This window comes from Mus caroli, chromosome 13, assembly GCF_900094665.2.
Source record: "Mus caroli chromosome 13, CAROLI_EIJ_v1.1, whole genome shotgun sequence".
Classification (NCBI taxonomy): domain Eukaryota; kingdom Metazoa; phylum Chordata; class Mammalia; order Rodentia; family Muridae; genus Mus; species Mus caroli.
The window spans coordinates 105138275-105158907 of NC_034582.1; the positions used below are offsets into that span (position 1 = coordinate 105138275).

At 43.1% G+C, this 20633-nt stretch overlaps 1 pseudogene; it reads right to left on the reverse strand.

The window, feature by feature from the left end:
- Window positions 1–18716: 18716 nt before the first annotated feature.
- On the reverse strand, window positions 18717–19395 carry LOC110308299 (annotated as a pseudogene).
- Window positions 19396–20633: the final 1238 nt, after the last annotated feature.

Consider the following 20633-nt stretch of genomic DNA (forward strand, 5'->3'; position numbering starts at 1 on the left):
TCACGAATGATGTTGTGTGGAGCTCAGCAGATAACTGGAGCTGTTTGTATCTAAACATAGATCTGGGTCCTGTCAAGCAAATAGAAAGAGCATATGATTTCTGGAAGTTGTTCACTGGCTGTGACTAAAACCAAAACTCCCTTAAAACCAACACTTCCCACACAAGATGAAAACATGAGACGTGAGTTCAGCCTGCTGCTTTGAAAAAAATTTGGTTTTGCTAACTGTTCTCCATTAAACCTCAACCAGCAGCAAAATTCTGACTTCACCTGGGATTTTGATATGCTACTGAAGGATCTGTGATATATATATATATATATACACACACATATATATAAATACACACACACATATATATATGTGTATATATATATATATATATATTCCAGTATTTGTTTGTCTAGTATCATATAAGGCCCCAGAGACAGCACAGACTTCACCAGTTTGGTGGTATTAATTTAGATTTTTCATAAGACCAGAACGACTAAAAGATGAAAGCTAGGCTGGGTTGCGATGTAAAACTAGAAGGCAAACAGGAAATGAGTATTTTCTCGGCCAGCTGTTTCCGACTGAGGGTTCTCTGTGTAGCGCAGTGTCTGAAGCGTTCACTGTTCAGCTTTAAACAGATTGAAATGATCCACCAGGGAAGCGAGAACAAACCCCAGGGCTGTGTGCAGGCAGCATTCAGAGCTGGCCCTGAGCTGCTGTGGAAGGGCGAGCTGCGCTGGCCAACATGTCCGAGCTGAAGGCGAGCCTTTCAAAGCTATCTTTTTTAACAGGATGAATGTGAAGAGCTCCGGGGGAGGGGGAGGTGGAGGGGGAGGGGGAGAAGGCAACACAAATCCTCCACTTGAGCAGAGCTTCCGGTCCGTGTGGCTCTCTCTTTGCTGACAGTTATTCTTAGGCCTTCTTTAGCTTCAAAGGTTTCCTCTTTTCTATTTTTGGGAGCAGAATATGGATCTGGGTCTGCCTAACCCGTCTCCACTTCTAGTCGGTGGCCCGAGAAGCGCAGCGCAGATGCTTTCTGTAGTGATCATGTCTCTTTCTTTCAGCACCTCCAAATGATCTTTAATATCACGGACCCAGATTTACCAGATTTACGGGCTGAAGTCAGTGAGTTTTCATGTTGATTTGTAGTGTCTTGATTTACACATTCCTTTCTCCAGCAGGGGCATCTCAGAGATCAGCTCCACCATGGGGGTTGACGTGTGTGCTGGGTGAATGAACCCCTTGTTGATAAAATAGATGGCCGCGGGATGGTTGGGAAATAAGCAAGCGTGGTTTGCGTTAGAAGGGCCATGAAACTGATGAGAGCCAGTCACGTTTGGCAAAGAAATAATGGGTGCCTGTCTAATTGGAGATCAGCTTGTTGGATGTAACAGTGTAACACCAGCCACAAGGCATAGGGACCAGAATGCTGAAGGCATGCAAAGGAACACCTTACCTTAAGACTTGGGGGAAACTTGGAGAAGGGCGGAAGGTTGATCTATTTCTCTTTCTGGCCCCACTCCCGTTTCCTGATCCCACCACCTGGCTTTACCGATTAAATTAACAATAAGCTCGCACGTGTCAGTTTTAATCCACACGTCTCAACATTTTACAAAAGAAAAATTTAAGGCTCCTATCTTGCCCATAAAATATAGGGAGGGCTGCCTTCTCGAATGCAGAGCTGGGACTCTGGAAATGTCCTCAGCTCGGCCCAGCTGCCTCTGCCACATGGTCTTAATCAAGATCTGCCTCTCTGGCTTTAAAAGGGTGACAATCTTCTTCTCGAGCAGGATTACTGGGGGAATGTGTCAAGGGAGGCCTCAAGGGTTCTCCCTGTCTTCCCAAGGTTACTCAGCAAGTTTGTCTGCCAAAGCATCCCATCTGACCATCATCACTCCCTTCCATTCTGTGAATGGTCTATATGCTACTGATCATATTTCATTATGCAAAGAACAAAATAAATGCATGAGGATGTAATAGGAGTGTAACTTTGAGAAAGACTTCTAGGAGCCCTCAGATTAGGTCATATAATACTTTTCTAATATTAGGAGAGCGTCCTGAAGTGCATTTTACAAAATGCTTTTAAGTAGCAGACAACATCTTAGGTTTGATGTTGACCGTGAGATTAAAAACCATATGTTAGAATTTAGGATGTTCCTGGCTTTAGGGTCTTCTCCAGGGCATTTTGATCCTGCTGGTTTCTTCAGAGTTATTTTAAATGTGTCCTATTCTGACTAACTCAGAAAGATGGTATTGTATCTCTCACGAGAACAATAATTTACTCTTTCTTATTTCTCTGTCTCTCTGTCTCTCTGTCTCTCTGTCTCTCTGTCTCTGTCTCTGTCTCTGTCTCTCTCTCTCTTTAAAGTAGAGCAAAAACACTTTTCATAGAATATCTGGCTTTTCCTGTGCAGAGAAAGCTATCCCTCAGAATTCCTATGCAAACATTTGTCCTCTCAGGTTGGGAAAAGATTAAAACGGCACTTGGGGGGAAACGTCTATAGTGTCTCTTTCCGAGATGTACTCCAACACTTGGCAGGGTGAGGTGTTCCTAGCAGGTGCTGGCTTTGCTATAAATGGACAATTTATAAACAGGGCTGACAACTGGGAAAACAGAGCCATGGAGAAGGCCGGCATTCCAGGGGCCAGCGGTGATTTCCTATCAGACGGTCCTCAGCATGGAATTATTGATAGCTGTGATGCCGAAAGGGAGCCAGTTGGCTAATGCCTGGAAGGGCTGTACCCCCGCTCACGGATGATCTGCTGCAAGATATTTTAAATAGGTCAGTGTAACTTAGCTTCTTCAGCTTCGTGGTTCCTTAATGAGCAGTTTAATCACGAAGTCTTTTCTTCCCTCCTCAGCCTTGCCTGAATTTAACTCTCTTCCCTCTCTGACACAGGAATGGAGCAAGTGGGAAAGTCTGTCTGAATAGATAAGGCAGCCCAGTGGGCGGGAGAGGAGGGGACTCAGCAAAGCTTCTAGCACACAAGGCCAACACACAATCTGCTCACGCCAGAGTCAGGCATGTAGCCCAGGGTAGTGGTTTTGATCCCGTATCCAAGGGAAATGGCAGGGATACGGGGTGTTCTGTGCACTGAGGCCTGGGGCAGAAGCAGAGATGGATAGCCGAGGTATCTAATTTCTCTTTTGCTGGTCATCCAGAGCTACCAGCTACCAAGCCATTCTCAAGCACCCCCCCCCCCCCATCCCCAGCAAGACTGCTTTCAAAGTACTCTTCTGGGTGCATCCCGTACAATGTCTGCTCTTACTGTTATTAGTATTGCTGTTCCTCCTACTGTTCCTATTTGAGCCTGTTCCTCCCAGTGGCGGTGCTTCACAGGCCTGTGCACAGAATGTTGGGTGGCTTGCTGTATACCCATCTGTAGCCTTGTATGGGTGTACAAGGAGCAGAGTGGTCATACCTGTTTGCTCTGTGTGAGTGGTTTTTCTAGGAGACATTTATTTGGCTGGGACTTGTCTTTTCTCCCAACCACACCCTCTTGTTTTCTTCTTCAGACTGAAGCCCTGACTCTGCAAGGAACTCAGACTAACTTAGGGGGAGAGAAAACTTCATGAGCCCGAGGCAGAGCTATGGAAACATATGCATACCCCAGCCCAGAGGTTGGACTAGATGGCCTGGCTGTCGGAAAACAAAGCATGAGACTTTGAGGGAATCCGGAGTGGGACTGTGAGGGGCCACACAAGCAAAACACTTTCAAATCAGGAGGATCTGATAGCAAATCACCACTGGCCCCTGGGATACTGGCGTTCTCCACTTTCAAACACTAAAGGAGACAAAGACATCTGTTCTTGGTTAGAAGGCCAGGAGTACAGATTCCCAAGGATCTTCCTCGCCTCCGGAAATCTCAGGTTCAGAAACTGTGGTGAACACTGGAGAAATCTCACCAAGCATCTACTATTTGCAAAGGACCCTACTAGACAAGGAGAGAAAGGAAGGATATGGATGCCAAGCAGAAGTTTATGATGGGGGTAGGGATACACCATAGATGAGGGCAATAGAGTATGGTGAAGCCACAGACAACAAGAGAATGTTCTAGATGTGTCCCAGAAAGTCAGGGCTGGCAGTGGTTTGGAATGAGTAGAGAGAAACACACAAGCAAAATAGGGCCTTACAGGGTGGGCATTTTGAGTACAGCAATTGGAAATGTGTGAGAGAGGTCGTTGCATGAAGGAGATTCTGTGCTGGGAGCCATGGGGAGGAGATGGTCCCTGAGCTTTGGAGGTAAAGGCAGAAGGAACGCACACATCTGATGGCTCGGAGGGGTGTGCAGTTCATCTTACTGGACACTTCCTTTCAGGAAACGGGAACTAAGAAGGCAGTGGTCAGGAGACTAAGACAGCAAGAAGAGCCATCACTGTGGGAGGTGTTCGTAAAGTCTAACTTTTGTATGGCTGAGGCTGGTTGGCAGAGGTTCTTTGTTAGCAGTATGCTCTGTAGCACACTGGTCGAGTCCTCTGTCCTTAGCATCCTCCTTCCTCATTTGCAGTCCGGTTTGCCAACTGTCTGAACCAGGGCTGCACAAATTTCTGCTTGTGGATTTTCCCCACAAACAGAGCCAAAGTAAAACAAAAGAAGATACGTGTTTCCAAAGACTCTCATCATCACCCCCCCCCCAATCCAGCCCCCACTAGCTCTGTGCTGATTTATTTGGGGCCTAACTGGATGTCAGGGCCATTGCTTATTCCCATAACTAACTCAGACGGTCATTTCTGAGCCTTGGGACATCTGTTCAACTTAACAGTCTGCCGAAGCAGAGCCATAGATTGGGGTGGGGTAGGGTGGCTGCTGACTAGGGAGCCATCATGCACCAAGAGCCCTGGGTGGAACTTCCTTTCCTGTCACAGAGTGCCATTCTCTCACACCTCATGTATGGCCCGCGGACAAACAGTTCGGGCATGAACTGGGAGGTAGTTAAAAGCACGAGGCCTTGTCTATGTGTTTTGCAATATCGCACGCGAGTCATATGCACTTGGTGTTTGCAAAGCCCCACTCTCAGTCCAGCTGTGTGGAAGTCTTACCTGTGGTGCTTTCAAAACATTCCCAGACAGACTGCTTTCCCCGGCAGAGAAAGCCACAGCCTCTATGGATAGAGACAGGCAACTGTTGTTTATAAAGAAAACTTTCAAAACGATTCTAGGGGCAGCCTGAACTGAGAACCGCTGACTTATGCTCTCTGCGTAACCTCTGCGCTTCCAAGGTATTGGCTTTCGCTCCGCCAAAAGACAAGTGATGCCCACAGCTGTGGTGAGGGGTGCTTATTCTGCATTCTGGCCAAGAAGTGCCTGGCAAAGAGCAGTTGTTCAACTATTGTTGTAGGATTCTCCCCAAAGTGGCCAGATGGCAGTTTGTTCAAAATTTTCCTGGTTGAGTTCTTTGTGGCTTTGGAGGGAGCCTTCTTCTGAGAGGCATCTCTTGGTTTTTCAAGGCAGGGTTTCTCTGTGTAGCCCTGGCTCTGCTGGAACTCACTCTGTAGACCAGGCTGCCTTCGATCTCAGAAATTTGCCTGCCTCTGTCTCCCAAGTGTTGGGATTAAAGGCGTGTGCCACCACCGCCCAGCCGAAGCATCTCTTTTAAGATGGTTATCTTTGCGCCTAACCTTCTTCTTATTAAAGGAGGTAACACATGTCCCTAGGGTGGGGGGTAAGCTTCCTCCCTATCTATAGCAGAGGCATGCTAAAGAATTCAGAGTATTGATTTTGTACATAAATGCTCACTTTGTGGAGATACAAAAGAGTTGTCAAGCAGGTTTCCATTAACCCTTAGTCTGGGGTGGATATAGATGCTAAGACTTGGTTTTTGCATGGTTGTTTCAATACATTTTCTTTCCTTCTGTGGCTTGTCTGTTACTTGGTACCCAGGAGCTAAATCTTGAGGCCAACTATGAATTCCCTCAGAACCATGAGCTTTGCTACAGCATTAAGGCCCACAGAGCCAGCCTCTGAGCTGGTGGTTCTGCTAAAGGGCTACTAGCACCTCAGTTTCTTCTTGCTTTATACCTGGCTGGCTATCTATGGATTTGTGGATGCAGAGGTGCCTAACCATGATTGTATACACAGCCACTTTCTCCTTGTTCCTTACGACTTTTTATTCTTTTAGAATGAGTTTCAATCACAGCCTACTTGTCTGGACCCATTAAGCCTTTCTAGAGACTTCTTGTGTAGGCTAGGGTCTTCAGGAACCTCCAGGGATTACTGTGCTGAGGTTTGTCTGTTCCAGGTGCTGTGAGCAATGAATTCAGATCAACACTGAATTTGGTGTTATCTGAACCCTCTGCACCTTGAAGAGACAGCTGGTGACTCCATTGGAGATCCCCATTTTACATGGTCCCCTTGGCATCTCACTCACTTGAGTTTCTCTTCTCTGCCTTTGGCTTGTCATCAATGTTTCAGGGTAACTCACTGCTCCCCGCCCCAGCCAAAGTTCTGCAGCACCAGCCCTTGGTCATGTGAACCACTGGGCCAAGGCCATCATAACCAGCATTCTCTTTTATTTTTATTTTTAACTTTTTTCGAACATTTAAAAAAATTGGATATTTTATTTATTTATATTTCAAATGTTATCTCCTTTCCCGGTTTCCCCTCTGCAACCCCCCTATCTCCCTCCCCTATCCCCCTCCCCCTGCTTCTATGAGGTTGCTCCCCAACCCACCCACGCACTCTGTCTCACTGCCTCAGCATTCCTCTACACTGGGACATCAAGCCTTCACAGGACCAAGGGCCTCCCCTCCCACTGATGCAAGATAAGGGCCCCCTTCAGCTCCTTCAGTCCTTCCCCTAATTCTTCCATGTGCTCAGTCCAGTGGTTGGCTGTGAGCATCTGCGTCTGTATTAGGACCATCATTCTTTTTTTTTTTTTTTTTTTTGGTTTTTCGAGACAGGGTTTCTCTGTATAGCCCTGGCTGATCCTGGAACTCACTCTGTAGACCAGGCTGGCCTCGAACTCAGAAATCCACCTGCCTCTGCCTCCCGAGTGCTGGGATTAAAGGCGTGCACCACCACGCCCGGCTACAGGACTCTTAACAACAATCATATATCATCATCATCATCATCAATTATTTTGTCAAGAAGCAAACAGACTTGGAGATGAACCAGAGTGTGGTGGTAGAAAGGTCTCACCTTTTCATTTTTGAATTAGGATACCTTCCTTAACTCTTCACCATGCCTTGGCCGTGAGGCCATCACAAGGGAAAACTGAACAAGGTCAGCCCAAGTAGGATTTATGCTTGGCATGGTTATTGTGAGCTTGTGCATACGTGCACACATGCACATAGAGACAGACTGGGGTACTTGTGCAACAAGGACTTATTCTGCAAATAAACACTGTTGCTCTCATTCAGGGCACGTAACATCTTCCTCATTGTGTTCTCCCCTCTCCCCTCCCCCCACAGGTTTCTGACAGCTGCCCTCGATGGCTCCCTCAGGGATAACAGAACTTTCTGGAAGCAGATTCATGAGGCAGATCAGAGGAGTTCAGATGTTGCTGTCTGTAAAAGAATTTATAATTTGTACCTTGCTGCACCCAACTTGCTTTTGGGCATCTTCACTTGGGTGCTTGAAGTTGGTATGCCCTCTGTCCAGACAAGCATCTTCTTGGGCTATTAATTATGTAATTAAAGGTCTGAACCTTCTCATTTAAGATGATAATAAAATGTTTAAAGCTATGCTGCTTATAAACTTATTTTTTTTTTGTCTTCCCATTTACTGCCATTCATTGCCTTTTATCATGGGCTGGCTGGCTGGCCAAGCCAAGCTAATTACTGCCCTATTGTTTTTGGAAGACAAGGTGACACCAAGACCATTGATGGGTCTATAAATTGGATCTGCTTTCCTCTTTCCCCCTTTCTCATTAGGCCTGTGGTTCTACTTTGGCCAAATCTGAGGACATAGGCAGGAAGATGATGACGGTCAGTATAGCTGAGAAAATTGACACAGAAAATAGCAATCAGAAGGCAGAGAACCCTGGGCCAGAGGAAGGAAAGGTTTAGGGAGGTCACTACCATGGAAAAAGGGCGAAACTCCAACTGCGGACTTCCATCTTGTGTTCGTGGGAAGAGTGTTTACCACCTGACTGAGACCCACTGCAGACCTTCGCAATGGGTCAGTGTTACACGAATACCCTTGATGGAGGTTGAATGAAACCCAGAAGTGACAGTTTGCTTTGTGTATAGAAAAGGAACTGAAGGTCAGATGGCAACAATAGGGCAGCATATGTCTTCTGTATATCAGTAGGACTAGTCCATTCTCTACAAGCAATAACATTTGACAAAACCTTTCTGTCCTCCACCCCAGCTGTCTAAGCTTTATAAAACAACTTACCATCTTCATGGAGGAGCTCGAAATGCATATGGCTTAATGGCACTCAATAAATTATAGAGCAGATGATTGCTGTTCTAATAAAACTTTATTATCCCCAAAAGCTACATCAGATGCATTTGTTTTACTCTTTTAAATGTTTAAAAAACAGTGGGTTTTCCATTATAAAAATAAAATAATAAACACAGAAGGGTAACCATGCTGTTTCGAGGGAGCCCTGCTGTTAATGCTTGTTTTCTTAGAGAATGTCCTAGTTTTTTATTAGACATTTTCTTTACTTACATTTCATTTTTATTTTTTAATTTTTTATTTTTTTGAAACGAGGTTTCTCTATATTTCTCTGGCTGTCCTGGAACTCACTCTGTAGACCAGGCTGGCCTCAAACTCAGAAATCTGTCTGCCTCTGCCTCCCAAGTGCTGGGATTAAAGGTGTTCTTTATTTACATTTCAAATGTTATCCCCTTTCCTGGTTTCCCCTCTGAAACCCCCCCCCATCTGCCCCCCTCCTTGCTCACCAACCCACCCACTCCTGCTTCCTGGCCCTGGCATACTGGGGCATAGAGCCTTCACAGAACCAAGAGCCTCTCCTCCCATTGATGACTGAGAATGTCCTATTTTTGTTGTTGATGTTGTTAATTTGGTTTAGCAGGGTAGGAATGGAATCTTAGCTATAACATATGCAGTTATTTTATAATTTCAACTTCATCAGCATTAGTTTGGTTTCAGAGACTTCTGCTATGCTTTGGAGTCCTGTCATTAATATTGGCCCCAGGGATGAAGAATGATTAGGGTCAAACAGAATATCTGTGGTGATAAATTTGCAGAGATGTACAAAGGTGAGATAACTCAGCCTCAGGTGCCTTGTTGGATGGGTTTAGAACCTCATCTGAGGACTCTGATCCAAGTGTCCTTCTGTGGTGTTCAAGTCAATAGACTAATAACATAGTCCTCACACAAAGAGAAACTAGAGAAAGGCCAGGGTAGCCTGGAATTCCTGCAAAGTACTTTGATGTGAAATCAGATGAATCCTTGGGAAAGAGTAGGGATTACTCATCTCAGTAAATGTGAGGGGTTGCTTATTTGCAAGCCCCCCCCCCCTCCACTTGTATGTTGAGATCCCAGTCCCCAAGGTGATGGACAGTGCAGCCTTAGACCTTGAGAGCTGAGGCCTCTCAGGTGGTGCTCTCTGTTTCATACACGTAGCCTAAGAAAGACGCTCCTTGTCCCATGTGAGGGCACACTAAGAAGACGTCACCTAGGGACCGGGAAGTAGACTCTCATTTCAGATGCCATTTTCTTTTTTAAAAATCACCTGGCTCACAAACGTCTCAAACTCTCAGAATCCCGAGAAATACATTTCTAGTTTGTGTTCCTTTGTGTTGGAAGCCGTAACACATGAAGACACTAAGTGACTTCAAATGACAGCAACGTGGATAAAAGTGAAGGCTTGAGAGTTTCAGTCTTAGGAGCAAAGACTGAGTTCACCAACTACTAGCTCTGCAGCCTGAGACAGCTTTTGTTAATTTTTTTTTTTTATTCTGCAAATATTTATTGAGTATTAACTCCATGCCAGGTATTTTGTGTGCTGGGGAAACAGCAGCAAACAATGCCAGTTCTGTTCTCCTGTGCACTTGACATGTGAAAAGGGTCAGATACAAAGTAAATAAAACCTGTGAGGAGTTAGGTGGATGGGAAGTGAGTGTGATTAGAAATAACATTTTATATGTGTATGAAACCCTCAAAGAATTAATAAAAATGTCAGATATGTATAAAAAGCAAATCTATGTTGTAGCAAAAAGAAATGAGAGTTGTGGGGAAGAAGCAAGACGAGAGAGTGGGGAGGCTCTCTCTCTCTCTCTTTGTCTTTCTCTTTCTCTGTGTGTCTGTCTCTCTCTCTCTGTCTCTCTCTCTCTGTCTTTCTCTTTCTCTCTGTCTCTTGCTCTCTGCCTTTCTCTCTCTCTCTCTCTCTGTCTCTTTCTGTCTCTCTCTGTCTTTCTCTTTCTCTCTGTGTGTCTGTCTCTCTCTCTCTCTGCCTTTCTCTTTCTCTCTCTCTGTCTGTCTTTCTCTTTCTCTGTGTGTCTTTCTCTTTCTCTCTGTGTGTCTCTCTCTCTTTCTCTCTGTCTCTCTCTCTGTGTCTTTCTTGTTCTCTCTGTGTGTCTCTCTCTCTTTCTGTCTCTGCCTCCCTGTTCTGTTTCTCTGTCTTCTATGTCTCTCTCTCTTTCTTTGTCTCTCTCTTTTGATCTGTCTCTCTCTGTCTCTGTCTCTCTTTGTGTGTCTCTGTCTGTCTGTCTGTCTGTCTGTCTGCCTGTCAGTCTCTGTCTTCAGTACCAGGGGTTGAATGCAGGGCCTTACAAACATGCTGAGAAAGTGCTTTAATTTGAGCTGTACCCATAGTCCTTTATTTTTAAATGTATGATTACTATTGTTATTATTGCAATGCTGGACATTGAACTTGGGCCTCGTGCATGTGAAGCCATTGCTTTACCAATGAGCTACATCCTCAGATCCTCTTTTCTGTTTTATATTCTGAGACAGAATCTCACTATGTTGCCAGGACTGGTCTTGAACTCACATAGTAGCCCAGGAAGGCTTGAACTAATGATCTTCCTGTCTCAGCCTCCAGAGTAGCTGGAATTACAGGCATATACAGGCCATCAGGCTGGCTCAGTCTTCTCTCTAAACAGGATAATGATAGCAATTCCCTCCAAAGGTAAATAGATTTACATGAGGAAATGGTACAATGTAAACAGCTGAAGCAAAATATTCTCTTAATAGTATAGATAGTCTCTTGATTCTTCCATCTGATAGACAGAAGCAGGCCAATAAGAAAGCAGTTGATTATCCCCGAACTTTCATGCCGGTATGGTACCATTAGGTACACTGTGCTGGCTAGTTTTATGTCGACCTGACACAAGCTAGTGATATCAGAGAAGAGGATCCTTGATTTAGAAAATGCTTCCAGGGACTGGTGAGATGGCTCAGTGGGTGAGAGCACCCGACTGCTCTTCCGAAGGTCCAGAGTTCGAATCCCAGCAACCACATGGTGGCTCACAACCATCCGTGACAAGATCTGGCGCCCTCTTCTGGAGTGTCTGAAGACAGCTGCAATGTACTTACATATAATCAATAAATAGATCTTTAAAAAAAAAAAAAGAAAATGCTTCCAATAAAATCTGGCTGTAGCAAGCCTATAGCGCATTTCCATAATTAGTGATGTACCCATTGTGGTTGGAGCCATCCTTGGTTCTATAAAAAAGCAGCCTGAGCAAGCCATGAGGAGCAAGTAAGCAGCACCCTTCTACAGCTTCTGCATCAGCTCCTGTATCCTGGTTCCTGCCCTGCTTGAATTCCTGTCTTGACTTCCATCAGTGGTGGACTATGATGTGGAAGTGTAAGCTGAATAAACCCTTTCCTCCGCAAGTTTATTTCAGTCGTGGAGCTTCATCACAGCAATGACAACCCTGACTAGGACACAAAAACCCCTTCCCTGGCAGGTTGGTATGGTAGTGTATGTGCAGTGTCCAGTACAGGGTGAGATTATTGATAATTTTCTCTTCTGGTGGACTGCATAATACCTTCTTACTATGAAAGTTAGACATCAAGGAGGAAGTTTCCTAGTCAGTTTAAGACTGATTTCTCAGTGTCCTGCAACTAAAATGTGTGATGTTTTCAACAACAGGATCTTAACTATATAATTGTGGTGGACAAGTAATAGCAATAGAATAGCAATAGCAATAGCAATAGGAATAGCAAAAGCAAAATCAATAGCAGTAGCAGTAGCAGTAGCAGTAGCAGTAGCAAGAGCCAGTGTTGTTTTGGAGGCCTGTGGGGCAACCCTGACCAGTAACTGATAGGAAGAGGTTGTCTCATGCCTGGAGCTGAGATTTTCATTTAATGATTCAGAAGACATGAATTATTAAATTAAAATGTCTTCTGCAGACATCAGTGTCTACTCATGCAAAGTATATCCACTTAAATGTCTTATAACAACAACAACAACAACAGCAAGAAGCTTATGCAGTAGTAGGTTTAGCTAAGGTTTTTCTGTATATTCCTAGATTTATTCACCCCTCCCATCACCTCCTGTCCCCTATTCCTCTCCTCCTATCCCTCACTTAAATCTTTATTTCCCAGTAGTGTCCCCTTTGTTCATTAATGCACCCCCATGAACCCTTTCTGGTTTTCTGACCTCTTTTCTGACACTTCAAGTTAAATATACAAAGCTAAATATTCAAGACCAAGGACTGGATGAGAAAGAGAATGTGTAGTATGTATCTTTCTGGGCCTGAGTTATCTCACTTGGAATAATATTCCCTAGTTTTATCCATTTCCCTGAAAATTTCATTATTTCATTTTCTTTACAGCTAATCAATATTCTCTGTGTCTATGCACTACAGGTTTTCTCCTCCTTACATCTGTTGGTGAACATCTAAGTTGTTTCCACTTCCTAGCTATTGGATAGAATGACAATAGATGTGGATGTTCCCATAATAGAATATAAACTTCCTTGGGTATATGCCCCAGGGTGGTATAGCTGGGTCAGACCATAGTTCTGTTTTTAGCTTTTAGAGAGACTCTAGACCAGTGGTTCTCAACCTTTGTGTGTGTGTGGGGGGGGTGTCAAACAACTCTTTTACAATAACAAATATCCTGCCTTTTGGATACTTACATTGCAATTCATAGGAGTAGCAAAATTACAATTATGAGCTAACTTTGTGTTTGGGAGTCACCACAAAGTGAGTAACTGTACTAAAGGGTTGCAGCATTAAGAAGGTCAAGAATTGCTGCTCTAGACTGACATTCATAGTGGCTAATAATGGACAAGGGTTCCACTTTCCCCACATTCTCATTAGCATTTGATATTGCTTGGTTTCTTGATGACAGCCAATCTGCCTAGAGTGAAGTGGGATTTCAGGGTAGTTTTAATTTGCATTGATAGCTAATGATGTCAAATACTCCGAACACATTATTAGCTTCTTTTGAGAACTTGTTCAAGGCCATAGGCCCCATTTTGACTTGTTGCTTGTTTTCTTGATACTTACTTTCTCGAGTTCCTTGTATATTATAGACACTAACCCTCTGTTGGATATTGTAGGCTTCAATTCTTCAAATCCTACTTTTAATAAAGGTTCTTAAATGCTTTAACCTCCCTTCTAGCCCACTACTAGGTAGTGGAAAAGAAAGAGTATTAGGATACAGGGGAAGTGGACCTGTTTAGAAATTGTTCTTTGGAGCAATCTGTCTTAGCAAAACTCCAGGTGAGTCTGTATCAGCTGACCTCGCTCTGCCCATTGACCCAAGTCTGCAAAAGTGGCAAGAAGTCTCCAGAACAAACCAGGAGGTTTTTTGGTGTGTTTCTTTCTATGAAGTCACCACAAGTGGAGCTCAGCAACACAATGGAAGGCGAACCAATAATGTGTGTTAGCGAAGAATTCTTTATCACTCATCCTTTTACGTGCTTGCTTTAGCAAAACACCCTTTCACCTGTGTCTGCTTCAGGAAAACACCATCTGACACAACTGACTTTCCAAAGAAAGCAAAGTTTCTGCTTCAGGATATATCACCACAAACATTTTTTCCCATTCTTTAGGGTGCCCTTTTAGTCAATTGACAGTTTCCTTTGCTAAGCAAGATCTTTTTAATGCCACAAGGGCTTAGTTGTCAATTATAAGCCTTATTTCTTGAAAAATTAGAGTCCTATCAGAAAATTCTTATTTATGCCTAGATCTTATTCCTTCCCCCCACCTCCTGCAGCCTCAGAGTTTCAAGTATTATTTCGGGTATTATTATTGATCCATCTGGAGTTCGGGTTTGTGCAGGGTGAGAGATATGGATCTACACATCTGTGTGTAGATTTATAGTTTTTCTACACAATTGTTGATAATGCTTTCCTTTCCACAATGTGTATTTTTGGCATCCTTGTCAAAATCAGGTGGCTGCAGTCTCATGACCTTATATTTATCTGGCTTCTATTCTAGTCCATTGGTCTATTTAACGGATTTTATACCAGTATCACGCTGTTTTTATCGCTACGGTTTTAGTATAACTTGAAATCAGGTATGGTAATGGCTCCCACAGTATTATTTATGCTCATGATTGCTGTCTTTATAGAGGGTCTTTTGTTCTTACATACAAACTTTAAGATTTTAAACGTTTCCATGAAGATTGCCTCTGGGATTTTAATTGAGATTTTATTGAATCTGTAGATTGCATTTGGTAAGATGGTCATTTTCATAGTATTAAACCTACCAGTTCATTTGTCTGGGGAGGTCTTTCCACCCTTTGTGTCTTCCTCAGTTTCCTTCTTCAGCATTTTTCAGTTTTCATATAGAGATCTTTTATATCCTCAGTTAAGTTTATTCTAAGGCATTAATTTTTTAAAAAATATATACACTTGCTTTTATATCCTGTGTATGAATGTTTTGCCTGCATGTGTGCCTAGTGCCTCCACAGGAACGAAGAGAGCATTAGTCCCCTGGAACTGCTACATTACAGATGGTCATGAGCGTGTGGATGCTGGGAATTGAACCCAGGTCCTCTGATAGAGCAATAATTTCCCTTAACTGCGGAGCAATCCCTTCACCTACCAAGGTCTTTAAAAAAAGATATTGTGAATGATTGCTTCCTTGATTTTTTAAATGCTATGGTTGTCATTGATATATAGGAAGGCTACTGATTATTGAATGTTAATTTTGAATCCTGTCACTTTTCTGAGCATGTTTGTCAGTTTTAGGTGAAGTCTGCAGTGTCTCACGTGTAAGTCATCTGCAGATAGATATACTTTGATTTATTTCCTATGTGTTCCTTTTCCTGTTTAGTTTCTTCTCTTGTTTTATTGATTTAACTGAGATTTCCAGTAACAAATTGTATAAAAGCAAAAATATAGACAATTTTTTTTGTTCTTGATAGAAGAAATGCTATGAGGCTTTCCCCCTTTTAATAAAATGTTGTCTATAGGTGTGCCATATATAGCTTTTATTTTGGTGACACGTGTTCCTTCTATTCTAAGTTCTTTCCAAAATTTTAACATGAAGGGATGTTGGATTTTGTCAAAAGTTTTCCTGCATCTATTAAGATAACCATGGGATTTCTGTCCTTGAGATCATTTATGTAACTTGTAACATTTATTAATTTGCATATGTGGTACCATCTCTTCATCTCTGGTGGTGAATGACCATACTGATGTGTTTTGTAAATTTGGTTGGCAAGCACATTACATCTGTGTTCATCAGGAAGACTTGTCTATCATTTTCTTTTTTTGTTGCATCCTTGTCTGGTTTGGGTACCAGGGTGATACCAGCTTCCTAAGGAGAGTTTGGTAGTGGGTCCTACCCTTAGAATTTTACATAACAGTTTGAGAAGCTGTATTATATTATGAAGTTATATTAGTTTTCCTTGAAGAACGGCATGGTATAAACTCCCATTTTAGGTAATAAGCTTTTGATGTGGGAGAGAAGTGGGCTGGGTGAAGATAAAAATTCAGTATTAGATCTGATTGGAAAAAGAAGAGAAAATCACTGAAGTTGGGGTAGGGAAAGTTTGGGATATAGATATTTAATTTTTAAATATATGGATGTTACAGCTAAGAAGTCAAAAGAGGAGGGGATAAAGATAGGGAAAGAAAAGCTGTGGGACTGGGAGGAGGAGTACGTGAGATGTGGCTGTCGAGGGTAGTGAAAAATCAATACCCTGTGATGAGCATGAGCAACGGTCCCCAAGCCCAGCTGAGCAGTCACAGACAACCCAATCTGCCAGGAGACAGATGCAAAAATAGGAATCAAATAATTGCAAAGAAGTCATTAAAGGAGTATGTCTGGACTGAATTGCTGGCCTAGCTACACTAAGATGAAAGGCAAAGATCTCAGATCTCTCTGGGTCTAGCAGTTTCCATGTTGTACCTTGTGGTGGAGGGAGATGTGGGAGCCGTTGGTCTCCAAAGCCTTAGTGTTCATGTAGTTCTGTTTGGGGGGGGGGCGGCGAAGAAAGGTTGTAAGTCCTTTTCTGCTGATTTCCTCAGATCCCTGCAGTCCATAGTGATTTGTTCTGGCAGGTCCTGTGCATGTGAGGAACAACACTTCCCTTGCTCTGAGCCAAATTCTCTCCCCTCTCTCCCCTCCACACCCCTTTCCCCCCCTTCCCATTTGTATTTCCATGCTTGCCCAAACTGCCAACCCATTTGACCTTAGGTAGAGATCACAGTGCGCTTAAGAACAACTAGGCCATGTTGGAAGGATGAGAATTCAGGGTCTGTCTTCTTACGCAATGCAATGTTCCATTGCGCTCTTTAAACCAAGATTCTATCTAACAGGGGAAAGTCAGTAAGACACTTCTGTTCCGATTCATAAGGATGTTTCTGTGGATACAGGGCACTCCCTGGCTTGGAGGGGTAATATTAAAACTCATTAAACTTTGAGTAGACAGAATGCACAATGGCGCTATTATGGAGAAGCTCAAGAGACAGCTTGAGTGCTCCACCCGCCTGGCATTGCCGAAGTCAATGCATCTTAGAAAACAAAGTCCCCACATTTCCATGGTCCTGCTAGGTTCTGAAACCTTTGTGTTTCCCATGCAATGTCTGAGAAATGACTTGTCTTCTTTGTAAACAGAATCAAGTGCTTAAATCTTATTTTCAAATGTCCATGTACCAGGAAATGTGTGTGTGTGTGCGAGTGCATATGTGTGCATGCATGTGTGTGTGTGTGTATTTGTGTGTGTATTTGTGTGTGTGTGCATGTATGTGTACATGCATGTGTGTGTGTGTGTGTGTAGTGATTAAAAAATTGGTATAAAAAGCAAGCATGTGGAGAATTTCTTCATAACTTGGAACGCATTTACTTCTTATAATGTCTGTTCTATACCCTTCTTGTCAGAATTTCCTCTGGAACACAAATCTAAGCCTCACTGACCTGGCACTGATGTCTGTGAGTGTTTCACACGCCCCTTGGCATTTTGATAGATGTGGCCCAGTTTGTTTTGTAGATGGCTTCATTTAAAATGAGAACTGGTTCTCCACAAGGTTTGTCAGGCAGGCAAGACTTCTACATATCCCAAGGCCTCTTGATGATCTGAAGGGATGTCGGCTTCTAGTATGTTTCTGAGACCCAAGGTATACCTGGATGTGTTCACTTAAAACGAAGCGAACGTTGCTGTAAAGAGATTGGTATATGTATCAGAAGATGGCCTAGTCAGCCATCATTGGAAAGAGAGGCCCATTGGTCTTGCAAACTTTATATGCCTCAGTACAGGGGAACGCCAGGGCCAAGAAGTGGGAGTGGGTGGGGGGAGGGTATGGGGGACTTTTGGGATAGCATTGGAAATGTAAATGAAGAAAATACCTAATAAATAAAAAAAGAGAAAAAAAAAGAGATTGGTATTGACAGAAGAGTGTGACTATGTGACACTTCCCATTTCACAGGTGTGCATTAAGCTGTGTGGCGTTCTTTCTTCTATCCCTGACCTGTGTGTGTTTGTGGGACTCAAGATGGCTGAAGCCAGTGGTCCACATTGTCTTCAGGTTCATCCTTGACTGTCATCCAGTTGCCTTCTGACTATTGTAGGCCTCTCACTTTCTCATCATCTTTTCCTAGTTCTTTCATCCTGAGCTTCATGGAATACTGCAGGGCCTTAAGATGCTGTTTTGGTTCATTTTTGTAGCGGTGATGAAATCCTCTGACAAAAAGCAACTTAGGGGAGGAAGGGTTTATTCCGCTTATAATTCCAGGTCATAGCCACTATTGAGGGGAAGTCAAGGCAGGAACTCCAGCAGCCAGTCACGTCATGTCCACAGTAAAAACAGAGATATGAATGCATCCAGGCTTACTTGCTTGCTGGCTCTCAGCTAGCTTTCTTTCTGTCTTTTACTGTTCAGGACCTTCTGCCTAGGGAATGGCGTCACTCATAATGGCCTTGTCTCCCTAAGTCAATTAGTAATCAAGACAAATCTGATCTAGCTAGTTCCTCATTGAGACTCTTTCTAGATGATTCTAGGCTGTGTCAAGTTGCCAATTACCCAGCGCATACACCCAAGAGTGATTTGGATGTAAAGGTCTTTCTGTTGATATTTGTAGGAATTTTTACCAGAAGAGACCTGTGTTTGGCTCACCTTTTTCACATTAAAAAAAAAAACTTAGATAATCTAAGCGAAAACCAAAATAAATGTGTTTTAGTGACATCCAGGATGTCACTCTACAGTGTGTCACATATCACATACATTGTTAGGAAGAAAGAAAGAGAGAAAGGAAGAAAAGCAGCTCTTGTGAATTCAGAGAATCCCTTTCTGTTGAAATGTACTTATAGGTAACTATGTACTAATTTTTGGTTATACAAATAATATGTCTGCATTTTTGTTGTATAAGTTACACATAACATATAAGGTTGTAGCTTCTTTCTCATCTTTTTTTTTTTTTTTAGAACAGCAGACACCTTTATTACACTATGCATGAGGCTCATTTGCCTTTCCGGGCTTTGATCTTCCGCAGATAGAACTCCAGCTCCTTGCCTTCGAGCACATAGCTGTCTGCTCTGCCACACTGGCCTGGTCGTGAGGCAATACAGGCTAGAAGCTTGCCCTGCTGGAACTGCTCCTCCAGGAGACTGCTGATTTTGGCATTCTTTTTCCTTTCGTCGTATTTCTTTTGAATTTTCTTTGATCGTTTTTTGTTTAAAATCTCTTCCTCCTCAGGAGTCAGCTTGGCCCCCTTCTTGCGGCCCAGGGGCAGTGCAAAGTGGGACTCGTACCACTGTCGGTACGGCGTGCTGTCAATAAGCACGATGCAGTTCTTCACCAGGGTCTTGGTGCGGACAAGCTCGTTGTTGGATGCATCGTAGACAACATCAATGATCCTTGTTTTGCGAGTACAACACTCAGAGCCCCAGGAAAAGTTCCCCACATCCAATCTCAGAGCACGGTACTTCTTATTGCCTCCTCGAAGTCGGACTGTGTGTATGCGGCGAGGGCCAATCTTCGTGTTGGCAGCGGGCCGTCCCAGCTCATACTTCCGCTTCTTGTGGTAGGGTTTTTGCTTACCCCCGGTCTTGCGGCGCTTGTGCCAATTGTCCCGAGAGATGCCCATCACTCGGCGCTGGCTGGAAAGAGCTCTTTCTCATCTTTTGACTTGGATCTCTGTTCTTGGTTCTTCCCTGAAGAAAATCACTCTAAGTATCATGGTATAATTCCCTCTATACTTTTTCTCTGCCTGCCTAGACGTGTGTGTGTGTGTGTAACTATATGTTATTTGGTATTGCTTTTTATGTACAAGACAGAGATACACACACCCACACACACACACACACTGTACCCTACTGTGTGTCTTGTGCTATTATTAAGTGTTATGTTTTGGAAATAATTTTCTGTCATATATTCTTATAACTCCTTTGTAATATATTGTAGTTTCATAGATGCTGTAGTCATTTTTCTATTGTATTTTCTTCCATGTGTATAAAGAGTCAAGAACGTTTTTATTTTTTTTTTCATCAAACTATAAACTTTGAAAAATGTTTGTGGCAAAAAAAAAAAGAAAGAAAGAAAAGAAGAAAATGAAAGAGAAAGAATATTTAAAAAGGAAAAAAGTTGGGTGATGTGATATATCTTTAGTCCTACTGCTTAGGAAGCTGGGACTGGCAGGAAGCTGTTCAAATCCACCCGCTAAGGACCAGCTTGGGCATCAGGTTAAGATTCCGTATCAAAACAAAGAAACACAGCTGAGCATGATGCTGCGTGTCTTGGCAGGCAGAACTCTGCGAGCTTAAGGCCAGCCTGGTCTACAGATTGACTGCCAGGTTAACTGATGCTACACAGTGCGACACTGTTTGAAAAACAACTCAGCTGCTAGTCTAGAAAGGCCTAAGAAGACCAGGTGTAATCTTGGGTTCTGGTGGGCAAAACACCTTCTGTGATATATTAAAGCTCTCAAGTGAGGAACCCAAATTTGCCCTACCAGTATGTTGGAGAATCCTGAGCTGAGATTCGTGTAGAATTTCCTGGGACTTCCGTCAAAATCACTTGTTAAATACATTCTGTTATTCATGATATATGATGCACACATGTATGTGCATATGCACAGACACACTCATACTATATGCCTCTGAACAACATGATAGGAAACACACACACACACACTCATATTATATGCCTCTGAAAACATGATAGGAAACACATACACACACACACACACTCATACTATATGCCTCTGAACAACATGATAGGAAACACATACACACACACACACACACACACTCATACTATATGCCTCTGAACAACATGATAGGAAACACATACACACACACACACACACACACACACTCATACTAT